We start from the raw sequence: 25,350 nt of genomic DNA, 5'->3' as shown, positions 1-25,350 counted from the left end.
CCTCTGCCCATATTTTAATGGGACTGCTTGTTTTGTTGTTGTTGTTGTTGTTGTTGTTGTTGTTGTTGAGTTCTATTTCTTTGTATATTTTAGATTTTAGGCCCTTATCAGAGGCATTGCTTGCAAATATATTTTCCCATTCAGATGGTTGTCTCTTTGCCTTGTCGACGGTTTCTTTTGCTTTGCAGAAGCTTTTTAGTTTGATGTAGTCCCATTCATTTATTTTTGCCTTTACTTCCCTTGCCTTTGAGGTCAAATTCATAAAATCCTCTTTAAGTCCAAGGTCTTTGAGTTTAGTTCCTATGTTTTCTTCTATGCATTTAATTGTTTCAGGTCTTATAGTCATGTCCTTAATCCATTTTGAGTTAATTTACACATCTATTTCTTGTACCTCCTATTATATTTTATATTGTATATTATAGTTATCTGATAAATATTTCTGTCCACCTGATTTTTCCAATACTTATTGTAAAATTACACAGTGCTGGCTAGTGGAAAATACAATTTCCAGATGGCAAACAGAAAGAACTGACAGTATAATCAAGCAGCCATAATTAGTAAGCTATATATTCATTCACATTCTCATTCGACAAACATAAATTAAACATCAGGGCCAGGTATCACACCAGACAACACAGAGGTGATTGACTTAGCCCCTGCCCTTAAGAAAGTCACTTTCCAAAGGGAGAGGCAGTGAAGTAAAAACATTACTTATAATAAAGATTGCTAAGGAGAGGCACAAACAATACTATAGAAATATATAGAAGAAATGCCTGGTAGAGGCTGTGAAGTAGAGGAGGCTCAAGAAAATTTTCCCAGGATAGGTGACAACTAAACTGAATCCTGAAGGACAAGTAGTAGTCAGCATTTCAGAGAGAGTAGCAAGTAGAAAAGTGTGAGGATAAGAGAACATGGTCACAATTGTGATCTTATAATCTCCATTTAAGTCACCAGAAAGGGATACATGACCTAGAAAGCACTTGGGGCACACAAAGAAAGAATAAAGGTTTATAAGTAAGAGCAGCACTTCAGCTTAATGGAGCTAGAGACCAACTTTCCTTTTCCTCCTTATATTTATGACTGAATGCAACTAAAGAGTACCAAGAGGGACACAGTAGGCCTTATAAGGCCTTTCTATGGTTCTTTAGAAGAAAAAAAAAAGAGTGAGCAGACTACTGTGAGTGCCTCTGAGAATGAAGGTACGACTTTCACTTTTCATGACTGCATCTCCAGCACCTGGATCAGAAGCTACTTGCTAATTTTTCTTGAATGAATTTATATAAAATGCCTCATTCTCTCTCATCAAAAAAAATAGTGCTGTCATACATAGTAAGGCTAATTAAAACCAGTGAGTCTCCTTCATGTGCCAAGAAAGCAGATTCATCTTTAAAACAGGTAGATGTACCTAACCCACATGCAGAGTCACTTAGAGACATTTTAAATCATTTAAGAGTCTAAACCACTTTTAGCACTAACTTAAGCAGAAAATCAAACTATTACGAAGTAATAATTTATGGTTATATTGTAATGGTTTCTTTTTTAATCAATAAATGAAATCTCAAGTCATAGAAAACTCAATATTCACATTACTCTAGATCCTCTTTTCTAAATGGCATGATAGTTTCTCATTCAGAATGATCCTCTTAAACCAGACCAATTTGGCTCACCTTAAATGAGCACATTTCTAACCCCCTTCCACACAGCCCAGTATCACAATAGCTTAATAAACAAAATTAGCAATAAAAAAAGGCAGTATCACAATATAGACCCCAAAATTCCTAAATCAAGCATCCTTTTCTTAACTCCACAGCATCTGATTCCCTAAGTGCAGGTGATGTGAACTGTTAATCTCCATGATAAAGATATGCTTCCACATAATTAATATAAAGGTATCCTTAGTCTTCTTCTTCCAGTGACGGCAGTGCCATCTTGTCTGATTCTATCCTACCCACTAGCTGTGAGATTACCACACATTTGCCACACATGATGAGCAGAGAATCCATGTAAGCCAATAAAAAAATATACATAAAATTCACCGCAACATGTTTTAAGTGAATCAAGTCACTTTAACTTCAAATGAAACTACTTTGGCCCCTGAATAGAAACGCAGCTCAAGAATATACTAAGCACAGAAAAACACTGAGGCAGCGTAAAATAGCATTTCAAAATCCTCTGAGTGAAAACATAGGTGCCAAAATACATAAGGAACTCATACAACTCGAAAAAAAGAAAAGAATCCAATTAAAAAATGGGCAGAAGACCTGAGTAGATATTTCTCTAAAGAGGAAATACAGATGGCTAATAAACATGAAAAGATGCTCAAGATCGCTAATCATCAGAGAAATGCACATTAAAACCACAATGAAGTCTACGGCCATGCCACCCTGAACATGCCCAATCTCATCTGATCTTGGAAGCTAAGCAGGGTCGGGCCTAGTTAGTACTTGGGTGGGCGACCACATAGGAATACCAGGTGCTGTAGACATTTAAAAAAAACACAATGAAATATCACCTCACACCTGTCAGATTATTATCAATAAGTCAAAAAACAAGTGTTGGTGAGGATGTGGAGCAAAGAGAAGCCTCATACACTATTGGTGGGAGTGCAAATTGGTACAGTCATTATGGAAAACAGTCTGGAGGTTCCTCAAAAATTAAAAATAAAGCTACCTTTTGACCCAGCAATTGCACTTCTGGGTATTTATCCAAAGAAAACCAAAACAATAATTCATAAAGATCTATGAACCCCTATGTTCACAGAAGCGCTATTCACAATAGCCAACATATGGAAGCAACATAAATGCCCATCAACAAATGATTGGATAAAGAAATTGTGGTTCAATATATACAATGGAACATTACTCAGCCATAAAAAAAATGAAATCCTACCATTTGCAATGACATGCATGGACCTAGAGGTTATTATGCTGAGTGAAATAAGTCACAGAGAAAGATAAATACCATATGCTTCCTAATCTGTAAAATGAGGATAATAATAGCCCCTACCTCATAGAATTATTATCCCATTTAAATGTGATAATATATATAAAGCACTTAGAATGGTGCCAGACTCACGGAAGGTGCTATAATAATTTATTAATTAATGACTGGTATTAGTATTAGCATTGGGTGATATCAAGTTTCTTCATGTTCTCTGTTGCCCTTGCTAGATTATAGGCTATTTCAGGGCAGTGGTACTTTTTCACCCTCCTAGTAGAGTGTTTACATATAATTACTCAATAAATGCTTGTTCATGAATGTTTAAATGATAACCACACCTACAAGATACCAAAAGCACCTACAAGATACTTAAAAAAATTCCTTCATAAGTCCAAAACTCAGTTCGATAAATACTGAATTGTGCAAGAAGGTATACAGGTATACAGGTGTAATGATTGATATTTCCACTGCTAAAGTATCATTTCATCCCAACTGAAAGACTAGAGTTATGAAAGGATCCTTTGGGCCAAAGAACTTTTCATGTGCGAAAACGTTGGATAAGAAACCAAGGGCCCTAAATTCTGCTCCTAGATCCACCTCAACATGTCCTTCTGCAAATCACTTAACTTCATTGTGCATACTCCACTGAAGTAAATAAGGATAATTAACCATGCTTCAAAAGAAAGCTGCTCTATAAATAAAGGGTATTATCTTTAAACATTTGAGCTCATGACTTGAGGGTAGAGTAAGTCTAATTTTCGTAAAACTACTTTTGAACATTGTCTTTTTGTGTTCATATATGGTGCTGACAATAATGACTATCCGTAAATGCAGGTAATACTGCTAATAATATATCTCATTAGTGTGGTGACCTAGGCTTTTTAAGTACTTGAATGTGTATTGTCATAATAATCATCACAAAACACTGTGAATATACACTATCTGAGCAATGTGTTTCCTGGCCTTTTCCCTTCTGTGTACCTATGGCATTCCATAACCAAGTCAGCTACCCAAGGATCATCTGTTTCATAATTTGTCTCATATTAGAACCAAAGGAGAACATTGGAACATAGGAGAGCAGGAACGCTCTCTACATGAACCTGTAACTCAAAAGGTTAGACCAGCCCTCCACAACTGAAGCTGCTCTCAATAACCTATTTTAGACTTATGCATTCATTTAGCAAAACTGCTATTGAACTTTTATCATCTCTAAGGTATTATTTGGTTTGCTCCTAGAGTTAACTATAATAAAAACCTAAGATAACCATAAAAATTCAAAGTCTATAGAAGACATTATTCAAATAGAAGTATCCCTCTTCCCAGTGGCTGAACTCTTATAAATGTTTCAATATTTCCTTTTTTGAACTTGAAATCTGGAATAAAGATAAATCAGGAAAACATGTGACCTTTTTTAATGACCAGAACACCAAAAGTTTTCCTGTTTAAAATACAAAATTTTTGGTTTTGTATATTTTCCTGCACCTCCCTTTCCGTTCAAAATGGAGATTAAAATTTTAAATCCATTTAAGCTTAATAGTATATTGTATTTATTTATTTTTAATTAAGTTTATTGGGGTACCATTGGTTAATACAATTATATAATTTTCAGGTGTGCATTATAATTTGACATCTGTATATTCTATTGTGTGTTTACCACCCAAAGTCCAGTTTAGTATATTGTATTTAAATATATACTGGGCCAATGAAGATTAAAATTTCAATCCATTTAATCCATAAAATTTTAATCATAATTTTAACCCGCTATCATATTTAAATATATAGAGGGCCAATCATATTTAAAAATTTGATATTGTCCTTGCATTTAATGTGATGTCACCTTGAATACATAATAAGCTAAGCGTTTACCATAAACTTTCTTGTATTCCAGAAAACTAGTATTACTTCTAAATAATCTCCTTGCCATTTAAGAGATACATGTCCAAAAAATAGACCAACCCTCACAAAGTCTGAAAGAAGCTCAGTTTTAAATTGCTTAATCCCCAATTAGACTAAAGAGGCATTTCCATACCATTATATACATACCGCCTGCTAGAAGTAAAAGTTGATTCCTTCCAGAAGAAGATAAAATCATCTAGAAGCTATGGGGAATCTCTGATTAGGAGAGTGATTATATCAATGATTCTTTACACATGGATGACACATTTCTTTTTACAAAGTCCTCTCACAACATAATTCCTCCAATGACCCAGTGAAGTAGATTTAGCTCATTTTACAGATGAGGAACATGAAACAGATTTTACCAAGAATTGCAAAAAGTAATTACTAGATTCCAGGTGTATTTAGCTTCCCTTACCTCACATATTCATAGGCTTTTAAAGAAGTGTAAGAATGTGATAGATTCTTCAAACTAATACGATTGCTAATACATATATATATATATATATATATATATATATACTCTCTCTCAAAACTTTTCAACATGTTTGACCAAAAATAAATACTTGTTGAAATCATGAAAAAAAAAAATAGCATTCCAGCTAGGATTGAGACAATATAAAGAAAGACACAATTTTCCCTCACTTCTGGTTCCCATATAAACTCCTATAGTGTGCTCCAAGTTTTAACTAGTTATGACATAAATCTATGTCAGTAATAACTATATCTACAGTGTAGCTTGAACTGTGCTTAGCACTTCGTAAGCATTACTTCATTTAATCCTTAAAATCACCAGATGAGATCATTTGCAGAGGAGGCAAACAGGTTCAGAGAGGTAAAGAGAGTTGCCTAAAATTACACTGCCAACAAGAAGCAAGCAGAATTTGAAGCCAAGTCTGTGATTCCAGGGCCCAAGATCTTAGCCATTAAACTTAGCCTTTCCACTGAAAAATATTCAAAGGCAAAATAGAAAACTTTGTTAAAATAAAGTCTTCTTCAAAAATATATGGCTATTTTTATAAAGTGGCACCAGGAAGCAAAATTCTACAATTCTCTTATCCTCTTTTACTGAATAGACTGTAAAAGCACTTCACACATAGACTATAAAGACCATTCCTTAATCACCCCTCTATACCTATATCCTTGAGTTTGGGGGAGTAACCAACAATACAACAATGGCAGGCCCTGTGAACTGTGTCTGGAAAAATGAAAGGGGGGCATAAATAATAAAAATCAGTTGAAAGATTCAGTGTTTGACTTACTCCATTTACTTTCATCCCCTTTCTTCACTTGCCTTTCTCTTCACCTTTCTCATTTGGAGCAAATAAAATCAGTGCTTTGTAACAGGTATTCTTCCAATGTTCTGCTTGAAACTTTTCAAACCACTTCAAACTCTAGAAATCTTTTATCAACATCAAAGCACATAAACTTTAACAACTTCGCTATTAATTATTTCAGTGGCCAGCAATTAAAGCAATTTGTATACTGAATGTGTTATAAACAAATGAAGCTTTAAAATTAGCAAAAGTTAACTTTATTCAGTGATATGGGAAACTGTGCATAGAATGGGGCAAAGCTTCGACCCCATCAATTGTCCTGCTTTAAGTTCATAGTTATTGTGTTCTAACAAGCTCTCTTCTGAAGATTATCAGTGCCTTCACAAGCCCTTCACTATCAGTCTTGGCTACTGCCCACAAATATTAAGAATTCTGTTAGGACTCAACAAATTTTAAGATTTAGACCATTATTAAGCAACCAGGATGTTCCTTGAACTGAAAGAAATTAGGCAACATAAGAGGGTCATCATGGGAATTTATGGCTATGAGAATGTATGAGTATTTGACTAAAAAAACAAACTCAAGACAGCAAAGTGTGGCCTCAGCGCTTTTTAAAGTGTCATGCTAGGGTTACCACAGCTGCCCTTGCAAGCAGAGACTTTCTCTGAAGTATTGGGTTTTACCTCAAATTTTCATATAAATATTGCACTCAAAAGCACAGCATTCTACGGCCATGCTACTCTGAACAAGCCCGATCCCGTCTGATCTCGAAAGCTAAGCAGGGTTGGACCTGGTTAGTACTTGGAGGGGAGACCACCTAGAAAGACCAGGTGCTCTAAGTGTAAAAAATAAAAAATAAAAAAAATAAGGAATTGTAAGCTGACAAGGTCCTTGCAATCTGCGAGGTCAATCAAGGGTTGCCTTGCCTAAAAAATAAAAAAAATAAAATAAAATAATAAAGCACAGCGTAAAAGCATACCTCATTTTATTGTACTTGCTTTACTGCATTTTGCATATGTTACATTTTTTTAACAAACTGAAGGTTTGTGGCAACCCTGCATCAAGTCTATCGGTGTTATTTTTCCAACAGGCTTCGATGATGGTTAATGTTTTGTAGCAATAAAGTATTTTTAAATTAAGGTACGCACATAAGATGTAATTCTATTGTACATTTAATAGACTACAATATAGTGTAAATATAACTTTTATATGCACTAGAAAACCAAAAAATTCATGTGACTTGCTTTATTGTAATATTCACTTCATTGCAGTGGTTTAGAACTGAACCTGCAATATCTCCAAGTATGCTTGTATTTGAATTTGTATAAATATTACTAAACATTTTAAATTAGCTACCAGTGAATGTTCTAAATCTTTGTGTAAGACAGATGCTTCAAGAAAACACATCTGCTTTATGTTGTAGCTCCTGGGGTACACTATCATGTCACCACTCTGATCACCCAGTATACCCAGTGTGCTCCAGTTTGAGGAAAAGAGCACTAGACAGAGGTTCTATTTGTCTAAACTAGTGCAATTCCTAGAATATAATAGGTTCTTAATAAATATTTGTTGAATGAACTGGCAGAATAGTTTCAAGGACTAGTTTTCAACTGTAAGAACATTCCAGAAAAATCTTTTGAGACATATAATTATGCCCAAATCCATAAAAGAAAAAGGACAAAGAAAATATTCCAATTATGATTTATAAATATTGACAAAGGAGAACAAATAAAAACCATATTTTGCTTAATATAGCTAGACAGAAAAAGCTGCTGGAATGTCATATAGAGATAATATTGTAGAGTGAGGAGTGGTTAGGGTGAATAAAAACCAGTTCCATGTAGTGGACACTAAAACAAGTTTTCAATTGTTTCTGTATTTTTCTTTGTACGTTTTTGACATTAATGATTTCCCCATGAGTGTAACCATGCATGATGCTGGAACTACTGAAGGCCAGAAACCATGCCTCATTTGTTTTATTTCTATACACATGAAGAGCTTAATAATTGTTTAATAACTGCAAAGAATAAGTGTCTAATCATATTAAATAAATTATTAACTGAATCCTCCCTACCCAAAAAACACTCGGTATAAGTGAAAAAAGAAAAAAAAAAACTTTTATTGGTACTAGATGAAAGAGTATTGAAAGACCTGGGTCTTGGCTCATTTCAATCATGCGACCTAGCTTTTTCCTATGATAAAATGATACTCATACAGCCAGCCCTCTATTCAGAGCTGTTGCATGAATAAATCAGCACATATTTACATGGTAACCAATATTAACTAGGTATTAGGAAGGATAAAACAGTCTATTTACCTCCCTAATCAGCACCAACAGCATCAACTTTACTATGTGCCAGGTCCTGGTGCCAGATGTATTTCCAAATTCAGAAATATCCATACTTTTGGACAGAAATAACCTGCATGTACTATATATTATGTAATACCCCAGTAGGGCCTGAGGCACTGCCCCATAAACATATTACTAATTCTATGGCAAAACCGAATAAAGATTAACATGAAGCAGAATAAAGACTATAAATACCTGCACATCAGTTTAAGTCAGATGGTATCACCACCTGAGTTTGGGCTCCTAACTTACCAAATAAAAATTTTATAGGTTTTCAGTTTTTGAAATTTAAAAATTGCAAACAACAAAAAAAAAGGTCTTCAAATAATGTCATTTTGCATCGTTGTTTCATTTTAACATTGGTAAAATACTGAAGGAACTTAACTCTTGTTTATATCAATTAGCCAATGATAAAATTGGTTTAGTTATGTCATTTTGCTTAAAGTTGCAGAACCTATAGATGACATTGAGGACTTACTGTAATTATGATACGCATGTAAGTGTGTGACTGCTGTTCTCATTCAGAGATCAGATCAGTGGGGGATGGTATAATAGGATATAGAATTTGAACTGTTCCTTGACTAGTATTGGGATTTGCAATGACAGAAAGGAAAGCGAAGGCTTTGCAAATGGATGATGATATGGCAGTCATTCAACAAGTAGTTACTATGTACCTAATGTATGCCAAGAATAATACTACGACAAAAGTTCCCAACTGGGAAAAATCCATTTAAACCAACAGAGAATTTGTGTAAGAGAATAATAAAGACGTGGGTCAGCAGGCCTAAGTCAAATCATGTAGAATTCTTGAGTCCTAAATTAAGGAGTTAGAACTAGACCTTGCAGGAGCCGCTGAAGGTTACTTTGCAGGTTAATATCCCACAATATTAGGATTTACCCCTACATAATGTAAATGACTGTCTGCATTCCTATTCTGGGCCAATCAGACCTCAAAGCTGGATTGCTTTCAAGAAAGAGCTCAGGGCAACAAAATAAATGTCAAGTTTAAATTCATTTAAGCATCAGGAATAGAGTGATACTAATCTCTCAAATAATACAGGTTTGGCAATTTGAAAATGTTGGAGTAGGCAACAGCTAAAGGAAAATGGCCAACTCCTCTTAAAATCCCAAAGGCCATTTCTAAAACCTAACTTATTCCCTCACATGCAAATGAAACTTCCAACCTCCTAAAGTAAACATATTTCTGTGAGAAAGCATTCTTTAAAAACAAAGTCTTAAACAATGATCTGATTTCTAATAAAGTTAGTGACAACTTACCTCAGGACACAGGTGAGAGTGTGACAGTGGAAACTGCTTTTTAACATACCTCAGAGCTCCTATTTCCCTATCCCCTTATCTAAACAGAATAGAGAATTACATATATATTTAGCATACATATCAAACAACATTTTTTTATTCTCAGGTTTAATGTAAACAGGTTTAATGTAAACAACTGAGTAGGTAGATATTCTATTTATACTTTATAAAACAAACTTTTATTTATTTCCACTAATTTTTTTCCAGCCAGTGGCCTTCCACAGAAAAGTAGTTAATATAAACTCTTCAATGACTTCCCATTGTTCTGATAATCAAACTCAAACTATTTCTCAGAATCTCTAAGCCCTGTATTATCTATTATTTGACATACTCTAGGCTCTCGAACACCTTTAACCACTCTTCCCCACCCCACTCCAGCTCACTAGGCTCCAGCTATACTGGCTGGCTTTCTGTTCCTCAAATATCCCAAGTTTGTCTTTCTGCCTCAAAGCCTTGGCTCTTATTCCTCTCTCTGCTCTTTCACAAGGAAGGATCATTCTCTCTTCTCTTTCAGGTCCGTTCACAGGTCACCTTCGCTGAGAGGCCTTTCCTGACCACTGTAGCTAAACAGGCCTTTCTCATTTCTCCATACCACATCTTGCTCATTCTCTTCATTATTCTCACTGTAATCTATAAGGATATTCTTTTGTTTACTTGTTTATTCTCTAAAGCATTTGGTGGAATATAACCTCTGTGAGACTCCACAGAGTAAAGACCATGCCTTTTAAGATTTATCATTAGGCCTAACACAGGGGCTTGGCAAATAGAAGGTACTCAAAAGATCGTGTAAAATAAATTACTAAATGAATGAACAATATTTTTAAAGGCTGATTGCTATGAATGTCAGTAACTTGAAAAGGCCTTTTTCCCCAATTTTTCTCTAGGGCTGTTCCTTTTTTTATGCTCTTTATACGTTTTCTGAAATCCGATGATGCCTGACAAATTATTGTATTATCTCACAGCGATAAAAATAGATTGGTTTCAACCAATCAATTTAAGAAAAAAATACTTTGAGGAGGTTATAGGAGTTTATTCAACATCAATAAAATCAAACAATTTGAAAATTGGTTATTCTCATTTCACTACTATCAGTCAAATTACATGAAGAAAGGTAATTTAAAATACAAAAAAAATAAAAGTAGAGAATTCAATAGCCAACTGCAGGTATGTTTAGTAACATCAGAAATATCTAGTCTGATAACCTCTAAGTGTGCCAAGTGCATTATCAAACATCCAATATCAAATACATACTGAGATTCAGAGCAAAATGCTTATAATGAACTCACGTCCATCTTTTTTTCCTGATAAACAAATAGTTCACATTAGTGGCAATCTTAGTTTAGACTTAGTATCAATAATAATTAAAAAAGGAAAAAATAACATAATGATATAAACTCTTTTCCTCGAAACAGTTTGCAAGTTTGTACATCTTTCCACAATGAGTTGCCAAGAAAATTACAGATTTAGAAAGGTGGCCTTATTAGTATAAATCCCCATTCCCTGCTATATTCCATTTTTTAATAGAAGTAAAGTGAAATCAGAAATTTACCAAGTGAATGAGAAGCACTACAAATCACCTGCAAATCATTTAACTAAATTGATAATCAATAGTTTTTACTGTTCTTGTAAATACCACTTTCTTCAGAACATCAATATAAAACTCTATATAGTCACACCATACTTTTGAAGTGTGCTTATAAAAATACAGATTAAAAAACTTGGGAAATTGAGGCTCTGGTTTACCTATTTTCAAAATACATCATTTGATGTTACGGCGGAAACTACATTCATTGTCTCACTGCTAAAATAAGTGTTACTAGGACAGTGAAATTTGGTGTTATCTTCATTCACAACTAGATTTCTTCGGAGATTACTACCAATTAGTGCATACTATGTCAATGGCAACACCTGGTCACATCAAGCAAACAATTTTATCACTGTTAAATACAAAGATACTAAGAAGAACTTGCAGTTAAGGGAGCTAATATTTTTAAATGTAAAATGATGTCATTAGTGTTTAATTATTTCATTTTTCTGTTTTCAAATTTGAGCACTAGATATAACCATTTCCAAAAACACAGCCGCAAAAGTCAGCATGTGCTAGTTCACGATCTCTACTTCCATTTTCTAATTCTCCATTCGATTTTCTTCACACACTAATTAGAGCATGGAAGTGAGTAAATGAACCTCAGAATGGGAGCCAATAGGGCAATTGCATAGGGAGAAGGTGATATTGCTGAGAGAAAAACCAGTGCTGTGTGAAATCAACTTAAGCAAATTAATCTCCAATGCACAAAAAAAGCGTAGTCTGTTTTTTGTTGTTTTTTTTTTAATCCGTGGTTTTTAAATGCTGCTTGTTGAGGGTGTATACAAATATGAGCCCTAATGTAAGAAACTGTGTCTTCTTAAAAGGCAGGTGCCCACCCAACAGAGACATCAAACCCTAGAATATCTCAGTTCCCATACAATGTGCTTAGTAACCAGCCTATGCTAACTTGAGTGATTTTATTCCAAATTACTAGAGTCCCCTGACTACCTTAAAACCATGAACGTCCCAATTTGTAGACAGAGAGATGGAGCCAGGCATCAAAAAGGGTCTGTCTCTGTCTCTGTCTCTGTCTCCGTCTCTGTCTCTCTGTCTCTCCGCCTCCCCCCTATCCCCCGCCCTCCTGCTCAGCAGCAGGGGAAAAATCAGATTTAGGAACATGTGCTAGGATTACATACAAACATACATACATTTGAAGTGGCGGTGGTTCTTGGACTCAAGTTATTGAAACCTAGAAAGAAACTTTAAAGTTCCTTGGCTGATATTTACTAGAGGATCATTCTCATCACTTCCAGTAAACCGTAGGTTTGTTAGACTGCAAGCTTCCAATAAATTCATCAGTCAACTGTGATTAAACCCAGAAGCCAAGACATTCATTCAGAGATGAAGACGTTCAGAGCGGAGGTAAACGCTAGGAAGAAGAGGAGAATGCTCCTGACTCGGGAGCCAGAAGTGAAGCTTTCCAAGTTAGAAGATTCTGAAGAAGGGACGAGTTGAGAGGCACAAAGCAGAAACTGTTAGAGGGCAAGAGACTGTTGGGCCGAGGCAGACAGAGAGGGAGGGACCCTAGATTGTCAGAGCAGCGACGGTGAAGCCTGGGCGAGAAAATATTGGAGGGATAACAAAGAAGCAAAGGAAAACTGGTTTCCGGGGTTCTAAAACAACCCAGGCGTCTGGCAAAGCTAGTCCGGGAGGTAGGAGTGAGAAGGTGCAGAGATGGGGGGAGCGCAGCAGCACGCGAGAGAAAAGGGGGAGGCGTGTAAAGAGCTAAGCTGAGTCCCTGTCCGCCTGCCCCTGGTGCAGATCCCAACTCCTTACCGCTCACCGGTTCGCCTCGCCAGGTCCCGTACGCAGGGAGGCGGCCGATGTAGTTCTAGTGACTTCAGGACTCTGCCTCACCTTGTTAGCCGCGTCCCAGCGTCCCGCCGCCTATCTGCCAGCTGCTACGCTGCAAGGGCCAAAGAGCGAGTCGCGCGGCGCAGCCGGGGCTCCCTCTTGCTACGAAGCACTGGACCCCGCACCTCCGCACACCCTTCTTGCCCCAGTCACTTCGCCCTGTCCTCGCGCAGGCGGAGGGCGTGGACCCTAACCCAAACGCCGCTCCAGCGATTTTCAAAAGTCCCAGTTCTAGGCTTCCCCGGAATAGGAGGGGAGCTGCTGCGGCAATGGCCCCGCCTTCCTGACCTCACGGGGGTGGGGGGGGAGGAGGCAGCGGGGCGGGAGCCTGGTTAAGGAGGGGAGGGAGGGAAGGAAGAAGGGAGGATGCGGGGGCGGGCGAAACATGGCGACAGGGGTAGCCTTGGCGGCGCCTGCGCGGGAGGCGAGGGAGCTGGGGCTAGGACAGTGCGGAGGGTCCGAGCAGAAACCCTCCGCCATAGCTATGCGTGCGGAGGATGAGCCCAGTGAGGGAGTGACCGCCTAGTGACCCTCAGCCTCCGAAACCGGGCCACTCGGATTGGAGCACACATGGCTTCTCGTACCCAGGAGACGAGAGGTGAAACTGTCAAGTATCCAGGAATAGCAGTCCCTCTTACCACTCCAAGAGGAGGCCCGCCTGTGCCTCCTGCCAGCAGTTGTTAGGGTCCCTCATGTTCACAGATGGCCCAGGAATACGGTATGCTTCACCTCGGTAGGGTACACACCTCAAAATATGCCTGACCCAAGTTCTCACATAGCTGTTCATCATTCTTGTGCAATGAGCGCTTCATCGCTCCCTTCCCTGCCCGAGCACAGTTTTAACAAAGAGGAAGAATAACAAGTACAGCAGTTTGACATTTTACTGAGCTTTTACTATGAACCAAGAGCTGAACTGTTAACTCACAACTATGCCAGTAGACCCACATTATCTCCATTTTTCAAGTGACGCTACTGAAGGGTAAAGGTCAAACAAGTTGTCCAAGTTTACAAAATTAGTAAGGGGCAGAACAGTACCTAGGATCCCAAACAGAATGATTCTAGTGCCCAAGCTCTTAACCACTGTGCTCTATGCTTCAATTGGTGGGACTGCTATTCTAAGTCAGAATCTTCACCCACTCATCCCAGTTCTGTCAGCCTAGTCTCCAACAAAAACCAAGTAAAGCCTGTTTTTCCCCTTGCAGGTCTTCTCTTCATTCTTTGCTGTTCTTGACTGTTTACAGCCTGGGGCCACCTTCTTACACCTCTTCCAGTTGCCTTTTCTACTTATAATTCCAAATTGGAAAAATAAACAGAAGCTTGTTTTTAGCAACCAGTTAACTCAACAGTTGTTTTTCTTTTATTTTTTTTTAAGGAAATGATGATGGAGTGTGGGGATTGTAGTTCTTTATGTTTCCTAATATTTCTCCCATTGCTTACTATTAAACCAATCAGGAAATTGAGCTCTCAACACTGCCGACTTGGTATTTCAAATTCAAAACACAGAAATTCTAGTTTTGGATTTCTAGTAACTTTGAAAATAATCAGCTACTCAGAATTACATAATTCCATTTATATAAAATCCCGGAAAATGAAAATGAATCTATAGTGATAGAAAATAGATCAGTGATTGCCTGAGGATGACAATAGGGAGTGAGGAAATGTAGGAATAGCAAAGGAGTACAAGGAAATATTTAGGAGTGATGGGCATGTTCATTATCACTTTTGTGGTAATGGTTTCACAAGTATATGTCAGTATTTGTCTATGTATATTTTAAATACATGCTGTTCACTGTATGTCATTTATATCTCTATAAATCTCTTAAAATCAGTCATGTGCCTTGACAAACTGTAGTGTCAATATTTTATTCCCTTTCTATGGATAAAAATACAAGAAATAGAGAAATAGTCAAGGCTCAGGAATAGATTGGAATCAGATTAGAATGTTGGCAGGACTATCTCATTCTCCTATTTGTTTAGGGTTTTTTTGGAGGGGAGGTGATATATATTTTGGTTGCTTGGCTTTTTTTAATTGTTGTTTAGTTTTTATTTTTATCTTTTGCCTGCCTTTACCCATTTCTCCCACCCCCCGCCCCCACTGTTCTCTGTTCTCTGTATCTATGAGCTTTTTTTTTCTGTTGTTGCTATTTTCAGTTTGTTTGTTTTTTAAGATTCTACATATAAATGAGGTCAAACAGTATTTGCCTTTCTGTATGTGACTTATTTCACTTAGCATAATGCCTTTGAGATCCATCTACATTGTCACAAATGACAAGATTTCATTCTTTCTGTGGCCAATCACAATTTCTTTATCCGCTCTTCCATCAATAGACACTTATTACTCCTATTAGTTCTAACAGTTTTTTGATGAATTCTTTAGGGTTTTCTATATATATTATGTTATCAGCAAAGAGCAACAATTTTATATCCTTTTTCCAATTTGGATGCCTTTTATTCGTTTTTCTTGCCTAATTGCTTTGGCTAGGAGTCCAATACTATGTTGAATAAAAATGTCAAGAGTGGGCATCCTTGTCTTGTTTCTGATCTTAGAGAAAAGGCTTTCAGCTTTTCACTACTGAGGATGATATTAGTTGCAGGCTTATCATATAGAACCTTAATTATGTTGAGGTACGTTCCCTCTATACACACTTTGTGAGAATTTTTGTCATAAGTGTTAAATTTTGTCAATTTTTTTATATCTATCAAGGTGATTATATAATTTTTATCCTTCATTTTGTTCATACGGTGTATCACATTGACTGATTTGTGGATGTCAAACCATCCTTGGATCCCAGGAATAAATCCTACTTGATCATGGTATATAATTCTTCAAATGTATTGTTGAATTCGGTTTGCTAATATTTTGCTGAGAATTTTTGCATCTATGTTCATTGGGGATATTGGCTTGTAACTTTGTTAATTTTCCAGCTTTCTTCATGAAATTAATTTCTAGTTTCATAATATTATGGTCAGAAAAGATTTTTGATATGATTTCAATCTTCTTTAATTTCTTAAGACCTATTTTGTGGCCTAACATATGATCTGTCCAGGAAAATGTTCCATGTGAATTGAGAAGAATGTGTATTCTGTTCCTTTTGAACAGACTGTTTATATATATATAAACATATCTATCTATCTATCTATATCTATATATAGAGAGAGATATAGATATCTATCTATATCTATAGATAGATAGATAGATAGATATCTGTTAAGTCTATTGATATAATATGTGTTTTAAGGCTGATGTTTCCTTAATGATTTTCTGTCTGGTAGATCTATCCATTGATGTAAGTGGTGTATTAAAATCCCATAGCATGATTGCATTACTGGTTATTTCTCCATTGTATTATCTCTATCTCTTGTTTCTGTACATTATCAGGGAATCTACTTCATTATTTTCTCTTATTACAGACAGGCATCATGTGCTTTCCTGGTTACATGGTAGGACTTGATTGGCCACAAATCCTTAGGTCATATCCCCTCTATTTAAAAGACAAACCAGACCGAAGTTAGGATCTCTAAAACTAAATTCCATAGTCCATTAGAGGGTCTATGATTGGCCTTTTTTTGTATCAGGAACCCACTACTGGATTAACTAACTAATCTTTGGCCTAGATGGAATCAAAACTAGGTGGAGAAAGTCTTAACCTACCCCTTAAGAATGTGAGAAAATAGCCATCGTGACTTTAGGTCACTATTGGAGTTTTAGCTCCAAGAAAGTATTATTACTTCCAACCAAGAGTTTTAACTAAATCACCTGGCGTGTATAATGTGAGATACCAGGGAAAAGCCAGACACATTAGGTAAGAAACTCCAATTTTTAAGATTCCGCCAAAGTACTTCCTGATGCATCCTACTGCTACACAGATATGTATTCATGGTTCTCATTGTAAAGCCAATAACGCCATGATTGGTGGAATACATAATAGGGCCATCCAGAAATTAGAGAAGGGAAGCCCCTGTCTTCTACCTTTATCCTACCACATAGTTTTCCACCATGCTCTGAAGTTAAGACTATTAAATAGAAAACAATGGTAAAGAATAGAACCTCAAATGCCAGCTTTTAATCAAATTAATCAAAAAGATCATTCTCACTATAAGTTGTAGTAAGGACTCTAGGATGCCACCTAACATAAAAGGTCTCTGGAATTGTACTTTAGCTTGAGTCTACTGAAATGAAATTGACAGACAACTGACTAAAGTGTTCAGGGGGTGTTAAAAAAAACTTTTAAAAACTTAGGGGGGACCAGGCAAAAAGGCATAGATGATAGAAGCTTTGTTCATCCCCTCTTGCGACTACATCAAAGTTGTGATGGAAACACAGGTCAAACAGCAAGCAGAGTCACCTGGGATCTAGATGAACATAAGCGCTACAACTAGAGAGAGAAATAAGAAATCGCTCTGCAATGGTTGGAGGTCAGGGGGGGCGAAGATGCAAGGCTGCCCAGTCCCGAGCAGCTGAGTGTGACAGAGGCTACAACAGCAGCAGCCAGCAGCTGCAAATAGCTCTTAAAGGGGCCATATCAGCGAGCAAACTTTCACAATGACCGACCTGCTTGCTCTGACAACCAGCACCAGGTTGGCTGCTCGAGAGGCATTAGGGACTTACAGGGGGACATGGTTGTCAGAGTGATGGCTGGAGACAAGGCTTCTCCAGGGCAGAAGTGCTGGCGTTATCCATTGTTTCTCTGTTGAGCCATTCCCCCCTCCCCTGTGCAGATACAGCGCTGCCACAGCCGAGACATCATCAAACTGGATAACAGGGGTCGCTCCGCCCAGAGGATTCCCTAAAACTCCGCCTCCCTCAACTTGCGGCCCTACCCAAGCTACATCCATCTGTGTTTTCAACGAGTCCTGTGCCACTTGCTGAGCAGCGCCAAGGCTCACTCTGGTGGCAGCTGATCTCGGTTTTTGGCATGGCCTTTTGAGGCAACTATAAGCACAACATCTGTGGATTGTTTGCTGAATCTTAACAGGTAGCCCCAGAGGGGCATAGGCTGGGGCTAAACTTGGCCTACAGCTGAACCCCTTTCAGGACTGTGCTACTGGACACCTACCACATAAAGCCATGCTAATAAGACAAGAGACTTAGGAGCTTTACTTAGTACATAGAAGGAGACACAGAAAGGCAGCCAAAATGGGAAGACAAAGAAGCAGAAACCATATGAAAGAACAGAACAGAGATAAAGGAAATATGGAGTCAAGCAATCACACAGATGCAGAATACAAACCACTGGTTATAAAGATGTTCGATGAAATTAAAAGTAGTGTAGATGAACTCAGTGAGAACGTTTAACAAAGAGATAAAAAACAAAAATGGAAATGAAAATTATAAAAGAGAACAAGTCAAAATGAAGAATATATTATCTGAGATGAAGAGTATATTAGAGGGAATCGACAGAGTGGAGAAAGAAGAGGATCATGCCACCAATATAGAGAATGGGAAAGCCAAGGACACCCAATCAGAATGGCAAGAAAAAAAGTAATCAAAAATATAATAATAATTTAAGAAGTCTATGGGACAAAATTAAGGGTAACGACATTTGTGTCATAGGGGTACCTGAAGAGGGAGAACAAGAAGTTGAATATATATTTGAAAAAATAATGACGGAAAACCTCCTTAACCTGGTGAAGGAAATAAACATACAACAGTAAGCTCAGACAGTCCAAAAAAAAGTTGAACCCAAAGAGGCCCACACCAAGACATATTATAATTGAAATGCCAAAGGATAAATACAAAGAGAGAAACTTAAAAGCAGCAAGAGAAAGTAGTTCGTTATCTACAAAGGAGCACTTATAAGACTGGCAGTCAATTTCTTAAAAGAAACTTTTCAGGACAGAAGGACTTGATATAAAATATTCGAAGTGATGAAAACCCAGGATCTACAACCAAGAATACTTTATCCAGCAAAGTTATCATTTCAAGTCGAAGGACAGATAAAGAGCTTCCCAGACAAGAAAAAAACTAAAAAAGTTCATCACCACCAAGCCAATATTACAGGAATTATTAGAGGGATTCTTTAAGAAGAAAAAGCATGAATCAAAACATGAATAGAAGATAGTAATAGCTACGTATCTATCAACAAGTGCCTCAAATGGAAATGAATTAAGTGCTCCAACCAAAAGATAGAGTGGCTGAATAGATAAGAAAACAAGAGCCCTACATATGCTGCCTACAAGAGACTCACTACAGATTGAAAGATACACACAGACTAAAAAGAAGGAGATGGAAAAAGATATTGCCTTGATGGACCTAGAGGGTATTGTGCTGAACAAAGTAAGTTAGATAAAGACAAATACCACATGATTTCATGTACATGTGTAACCTAAGAACAAAATAAACAATAACAAAAAAAATGAAAAGAAACTCATAAATACTGAGAATATCTTGAGGGCTACTACATGGAAAACAGGGCTGGGAGAATGGTGAATACGGGCAAAGGGGATGATATGATTCTCTATATAGAAAACCCTAAAGACTCCACAGAACACTACTAGAAACAATAAGCAAATATCATAAAGTATCTGGATACAAAATCAATCTTCAAAAATCTACAGCATTCCTATACTATAATAATGAAGTGTCAGAAAAAGAAGTGGAAAAATAATTCCTTTTGCAATTGCAACAAAAAGAATAAAATACCTAGGAATAAACCTAACAAAACATGTGAAAGACGTATATAATGAAATCTATAAGACCCTATTAAAAAATTGAAGAAGATATAATGAAATGGAAAGATATTCGTGTTCTTGAATTGGAAGAATCAACATATTTAAAATGACCTTATTACCTAAAGCATTATACAGATTTAATGCAATCCCCATCAAAATCCCATCAGCATTTTTTAAAGAAATAGAACAAAAAATCATCAGATTTTTAGGGAAGCACAAAAGACCCCAAATTGCCAAAGCCATCCTGAGAAAAAAGAATGAGGCTGGAGGCGTTACTCTGCCCGACTTCAAATTATGCTATAAAGTGACAGTAATCAAAACGGCATGATATTGGCAGCAAAACAGGCACACAGACCAGTGGAACAGAATCGAGAGTCCAGAAGTAAATCCAAAATAAATTTTGATGAATAAGCCAAAAATATACAGTGTTGAAAGGAAAGCCTCTTCAATAAATGGTGCTGGAAAAACCGGAAATCTGCCTGCATCAAAAGAATGAAACTAGACCGTTATCTATTACCACACACCAAAATTAACTCAAAATGGATTAAGGACCTGAATATAAGACCTGAAACAATAAATTACATAGAAGAAAACATAGAAACTAAACTCATAGACCTTGGTCTTAAAGAGGATTTTATGAATTTGACCTCAAAGGCAAGAGAAGTAAAGCAAAAATAAATGAGTGGGACTACATCAAACTAAAAAGCCTCTGCAAAGCAAAAGAAACTGTCAACAAGGTAAAGAGACAACCATCAGAATGGGAAAATATATTTGTAAGCAACGCCTCTGATCAGGGCCTAATATCCATAATATACAAAGAACTCATATGACTCAATAACAACAACAACAACAAAATACAAACGATCCAATCAAAAAATGGGCAGAGGACCTGAACAGACACCTCCCAAGAAGACATACAAGTGGCCAACAAGCATATGAAAAGATGCTCAACATCAGTATGGAGTTTCCTCAAATACTAAGAATTGATCTACCATATGATCCAGCAATCCTCTACTGGGTATTTACTCCAAAGACTTGAAAACTCACATTCGAAAAGATATTTGCACACCGATGTTCATAGCAGCATTATTCACGGTGGCCAGAAAATGGAAGCAACCGAAGTGTCCTACAATAGACGATTGAATATAAAAGCTGTGGTACATATACACAGAGGAATATTACTCAGCCATAAGATTTGAAATACTGCCATTTGCGACAATGTGGATGGACCTTGAGATAATCCTGGTAAGCGAAATAAGCCAGACAGGAAAAGTTGAAAACCACATAATATCACTTATGTGTGAGATATAAACCTAAAAGCAACAAATGAACAGGACAAACAGAGACTTGTGGACATGGACAATAGACTAGTGGTTACCAGAGGGGGACGGGAAGTGTGAGGGGAGAGGTAGATGGGGTAAAAGGGATCAAATACATGGTGACAGAAAGAAGTCTAACTATGGGTGGTGAACACACAATGCAGTGCATGTATAATGCCTTACTGCTGAATTTTACACCTGAAATTTACTGGAATTGAGAATATCAATTTCAGAACAAAAGACATTTAAAACATAACAGCATTCTTTGTCTGGTTTTGTAAAGATTTAATCACAGGATATCTTTAAGTAAAATAATTTTATTACTTTCAAGTATATAAGTAAATATAAATTAAACTAGCCAAGAGTTGGTAGAACCCTTGAAGGATCTGTTCTATTAATCAGAAAGATAATCGGCCAAGCAAGACATTCGAGTCTTCCTACATGGTGTTTCCTCTGTCTACACACATGGTTCCTCAGTCCTCTTCTTCTAAACAACTTCTATCACTTTTCAGGTCTCAGCTTATTTTTTCACAACATCTTTCCTCGTATCCTAGATTGTAATGGGTATTCCTATAATATTCCCAAAGCATCCTGTATTCCTCAAATCACATTATCCCATTAATGTAAACCATTATTTTTCTTCTTGCTAGAATGTAAGCCCCATGAAGGGATATACCAATTCTATCATTCATTACTGAATCTTAATGTCTCAAATAAAGCCTGGCACATAAATATTGTTGATTTACTTTATTAACTCAAGTCATTAAGTAATTATGTTATGTAGTGGACTAACAGTATTAGCACATTAATAGTACTTAAAAGAATGTATCAACAGTGTTTATTCTTTTACTCTCCTGATACGATCTTGTTTATAATACTCATGTTCTTAGCAATGTTTTTATTTTCCTGTTGAAAGGGTAAAATTCTCAGTTTCTATCTAAATATTCTGAGATTCTCAATCAGTAAAGTACACATTAATGAAGCTATACTGTATTCTGATTACATTGAAACTTCTACCAGCAACTTCATCTCAGGGATTAAAGTTTCAGAATGTCAGCTATCTACATAATATGAATGATTTTAAATTATGCATCCCTTATTGACTAAAGCCCTATATACTTTCATTACCTAAAGACAGAGTTTTAGTATAAATCTCACATTCATACATTCAAGATATATAAAACTGAATTTAGATTATATATAAATTTCTTAGTATTTTTGGTTAAATTGTTTTTAACAATGATTTCTTTATAGTGTAAAATATTATAACCAGAAGCTGCCCCTTGAAAAAGCCACATCTGTCTTGTTCAACTCCAATAATGTGCTAATTAATAGTATAATTAATAGTATAACCACAGACATGTCAGAAATGTCCTGAACTCTTCTAAGCCTCCCATCTCACTCCTCCCCCAACATATTCATCAATCTTGACTTGCCATTCTTTCAGTTTGACGTTCACTGTTGTTTCCCCGTTTATTTTTAAAATGATAGCTAATATTTGTTGAGTGCTATGGCGAAATAGTTACTTTGCTGAGTTCTTTAGAAACATTATCTCATTTAATCCTCATAACAATCCTATGACGTAAATGCTATCAATGTCCTCATTTCACAATCTGAAGGTGCATTCTGAAGCATAGGAGGTTAGATAACTTCTCCAAGGAGTCACAGATATTAAGAGGCAGAGCAGGTTTTTGATCCTGGGAAGGCTGGCTCCAGAGTCTATGGTACATCATTTTGATAAAAATGTTGGTATGCTGGTGCCACTGAGGGGAGAGCTCCCCACCCTCTGCCTTGCTCCAGCAAAACTGATATTATTTTTAATCAATATACTTGGCTATATATGAAATCACATTGTACATCTTAAATGCATACAATGTTAAATGTCAATTACAATTTTTTTAATTACGGTTAAAAAAATGCCTATTTTTTTTCTATTCAAGTAGCAACATTATTCTTCTTCCTAAACTCTACCAACATTCTTACTTGAAAATCATCACAACAAATTTTTTCCAACATGAAACAGTTATATACAAAATATTTATTCCCACATTCCTAGTTTTTGACAGCTTCTTTCCTTCTGTTCATATTTCATTTAAAAACTGAGTTATATGAATGGGCAAGTACGAACTTTTTTTAGTTGAAAGGACCTCAAAGAAGAGCCAATATCTACATTTTACAGGTGAAGATCCCTGGGTCAGGACTGAGTATGCTAAGCCTTTAGTTATATAATTTATTAATTTTGCAAATATTTATTGAGTATCTACTATGTGCTCTACATGGTGTAGAAGAGACAAAGTTATGCCTTAAAGAACTTATATACTAGTAGAGGGAGTATGAAATAATCAAGTAAACAACAGAATAAGATAATTCCAGGTAATGAGAAGTGTTATGAAAAATATAACAGAATTGAGATAGTGAATGATCTAGGATGAGAGGAGGTACTTCTGAAGGAGTGGTCAGGAAAGACTGTTTTTAAGAAGCAAGCTTTACACCGAGCCCTAAATGATGAGAGGAAGCCATCCAAGCAAAATCTGAGGCAAATCACTCCAGGGAGAGAATGGCAAGTGAAAAGTCCCGAGGTGAGCATAAATTTGATGCAATGCTTTGAGAAAACAATAGATATTTTTAGAAATTATAACAACTACTCTTAAAGTAATGCCCCCTTCACCAACAATGAATCATACCTCCCTGTACCCATTGCCTTTCATTAGTCCTCTAACACATTGACTCTGAACTCCCACATTGGTCTTCCACATTGACTTTGTGACTTGCTTTGGTCAATGGGACAAGAGCAAACATGTCACAAGCAGAGGCTCGAAAAGTACTTAGGCATTGGAGCTTGCTCCCGCTTGCTGTTGGTGGAACCCAGCAACCACAGGAAGAAGTCCAGCCGAGCCTGCTGGAATGTGAGTGACACTTGAGCCACTTACTTCCATCAACTCTGCTGAAGCCAGCCAACCACCACCAGCCATTGGAGTAAGCCCTGCTGGCACCAAGTGAAGCATAGACAGACCATCCCAACTAAACCCAGCCTAGTTGCCAGCTCATGAGATAGTGAGCAAATCAAAGATTGTTGTTTTAAGCCACTAAATTTGGGGGTATTTTGTTATGCAGAAATGAGTAACTGAGGCAGCTATATAAATAAAGTTCATAAGTTCAAAGATATATAAAAATGTGTGCATTATCATATCTAAACTACTTTAAGTTATACTCTGTGAAATGATTCAATCAGTTTCAAAGGTGCTTAAGGCAGTTTAAAATGATAGATACACAAAATATCAATAGTAGTTTTTTTTTAAAAACCATTCTCAATGTACTAACATGAGTTAAATCTGTACACATATCCAAATACAGGCAGAAACATCATTCCAAAGAGATATATCTGTATTAGTTTAGTGGTTCTTTCTAAGGAAGGGACATGTAAATCCATCTAATTCAGATAAATTCCTTTTTTCTCTAATTTAATATTTGAATAATGAATAATTTCACAAAGTTAACAACCAAATGATTATCAAATAATATCCAGTTTAAAAGTTCCCCTTTCTGTCCTATCCACCTAGCATTCCCATCCTACATAACCATTATAATTAATTTCTTACATATCCTTTCAGAATTTCTTTATCATTTTTTATTCAAGAACGAAATCATCAAAACCATATTTGTATGTATTCTAAAGTGGTAATTAGGGCAAAAAGAGATTTATAATGGTATTTGTTAATAGAGAACTCTTTCTGCACAGTAGGTTTACCATTCTTTTTACTGTTTTGGTTGGGTTTTATTAACTACGTTTACTAAAGAAGTATTTCTTGAGTCTCCTCTCAAGCATTATTCTAGGTGCTGGATATTTATGTATTTCATATAAGAACACCATTAATATAATATGATGAAGCCAAAAATGGGTTTCAATGAGTGACTAATTTCACAATAAAACAATAATTTTTATAAATGTAGTGTTCTCTAACAAAGAAATTTATATTTTGACTGAATACGTTAAAGAAAATTGAATATTCTGAAAACAACTGATCAAAACCTAACAGATGAAAAGAGCAAATAGGAAGGAAGTCAAAGAAAATAAAAATACAAGAAACTTGAGAAAATAGCTTTAGGAATGTCTATTGCTACTAGCTTCCAGCCACC

The 25,350-nt window shown here is 36.4% G+C and overlaps 1 protein-coding gene, 1 non-coding gene and 1 pseudogene across 10 annotated transcripts in view; 2 read left to right on the top strand and 1 right to left on the bottom strand.

The window, feature by feature from the left end:
- The window catches only part of KLHL13 (kelch like family member 13), a 228,254-nt gene extending 214,300 nt beyond the window's left edge, over positions 1-13,954 (bottom strand). For 4 of the 9 annotated variants that reach the window (XM_039842510.1, XM_039842511.1, XM_039842508.1 and 1 more), the window contains exon 1: positions 13,226-13,484. The gene's annotated coding sequence lies outside the window, so the exon portion shown is untranslated. Of the gene's footprint in view, positions 1-13,144; positions 13,530-13,860 lie in introns of those variants that run through there. The other 5 variants (XM_039842514.1, XM_039842512.1, XM_039842513.1 and 2 more) reach the window with 5 other exon arrangements.
- LOC120586078 (5S ribosomal RNA) lies at positions 2,367-2,485 on the top strand. Its single transcript, XR_005648591.1, has one exon. It is a non-coding gene; the product is annotated as a 5S ribosomal RNA (ribosomal RNA).
- Positions 6,837-6,955, top strand: LOC120586082 (uncharacterized; annotated as a pseudogene).
- Positions 13,955-25,350: the final 11,396 nt, after the last annotated feature.

The sequence above is a fragment of the Pteropus medius genome, unplaced genomic scaffold (genome assembly GCF_902729225.1).
Source record: "Pteropus medius unplaced genomic scaffold, Ma_sr-lr_union100, whole genome shotgun sequence".
Classification (NCBI taxonomy): domain Eukaryota; kingdom Metazoa; phylum Chordata; class Mammalia; order Chiroptera; family Pteropodidae; genus Pteropus; species Pteropus medius.
The sequence above is the reverse complement of the archived record's forward strand: the minus strand, read 5'-3'. Positions and strand labels throughout refer to the sequence as shown.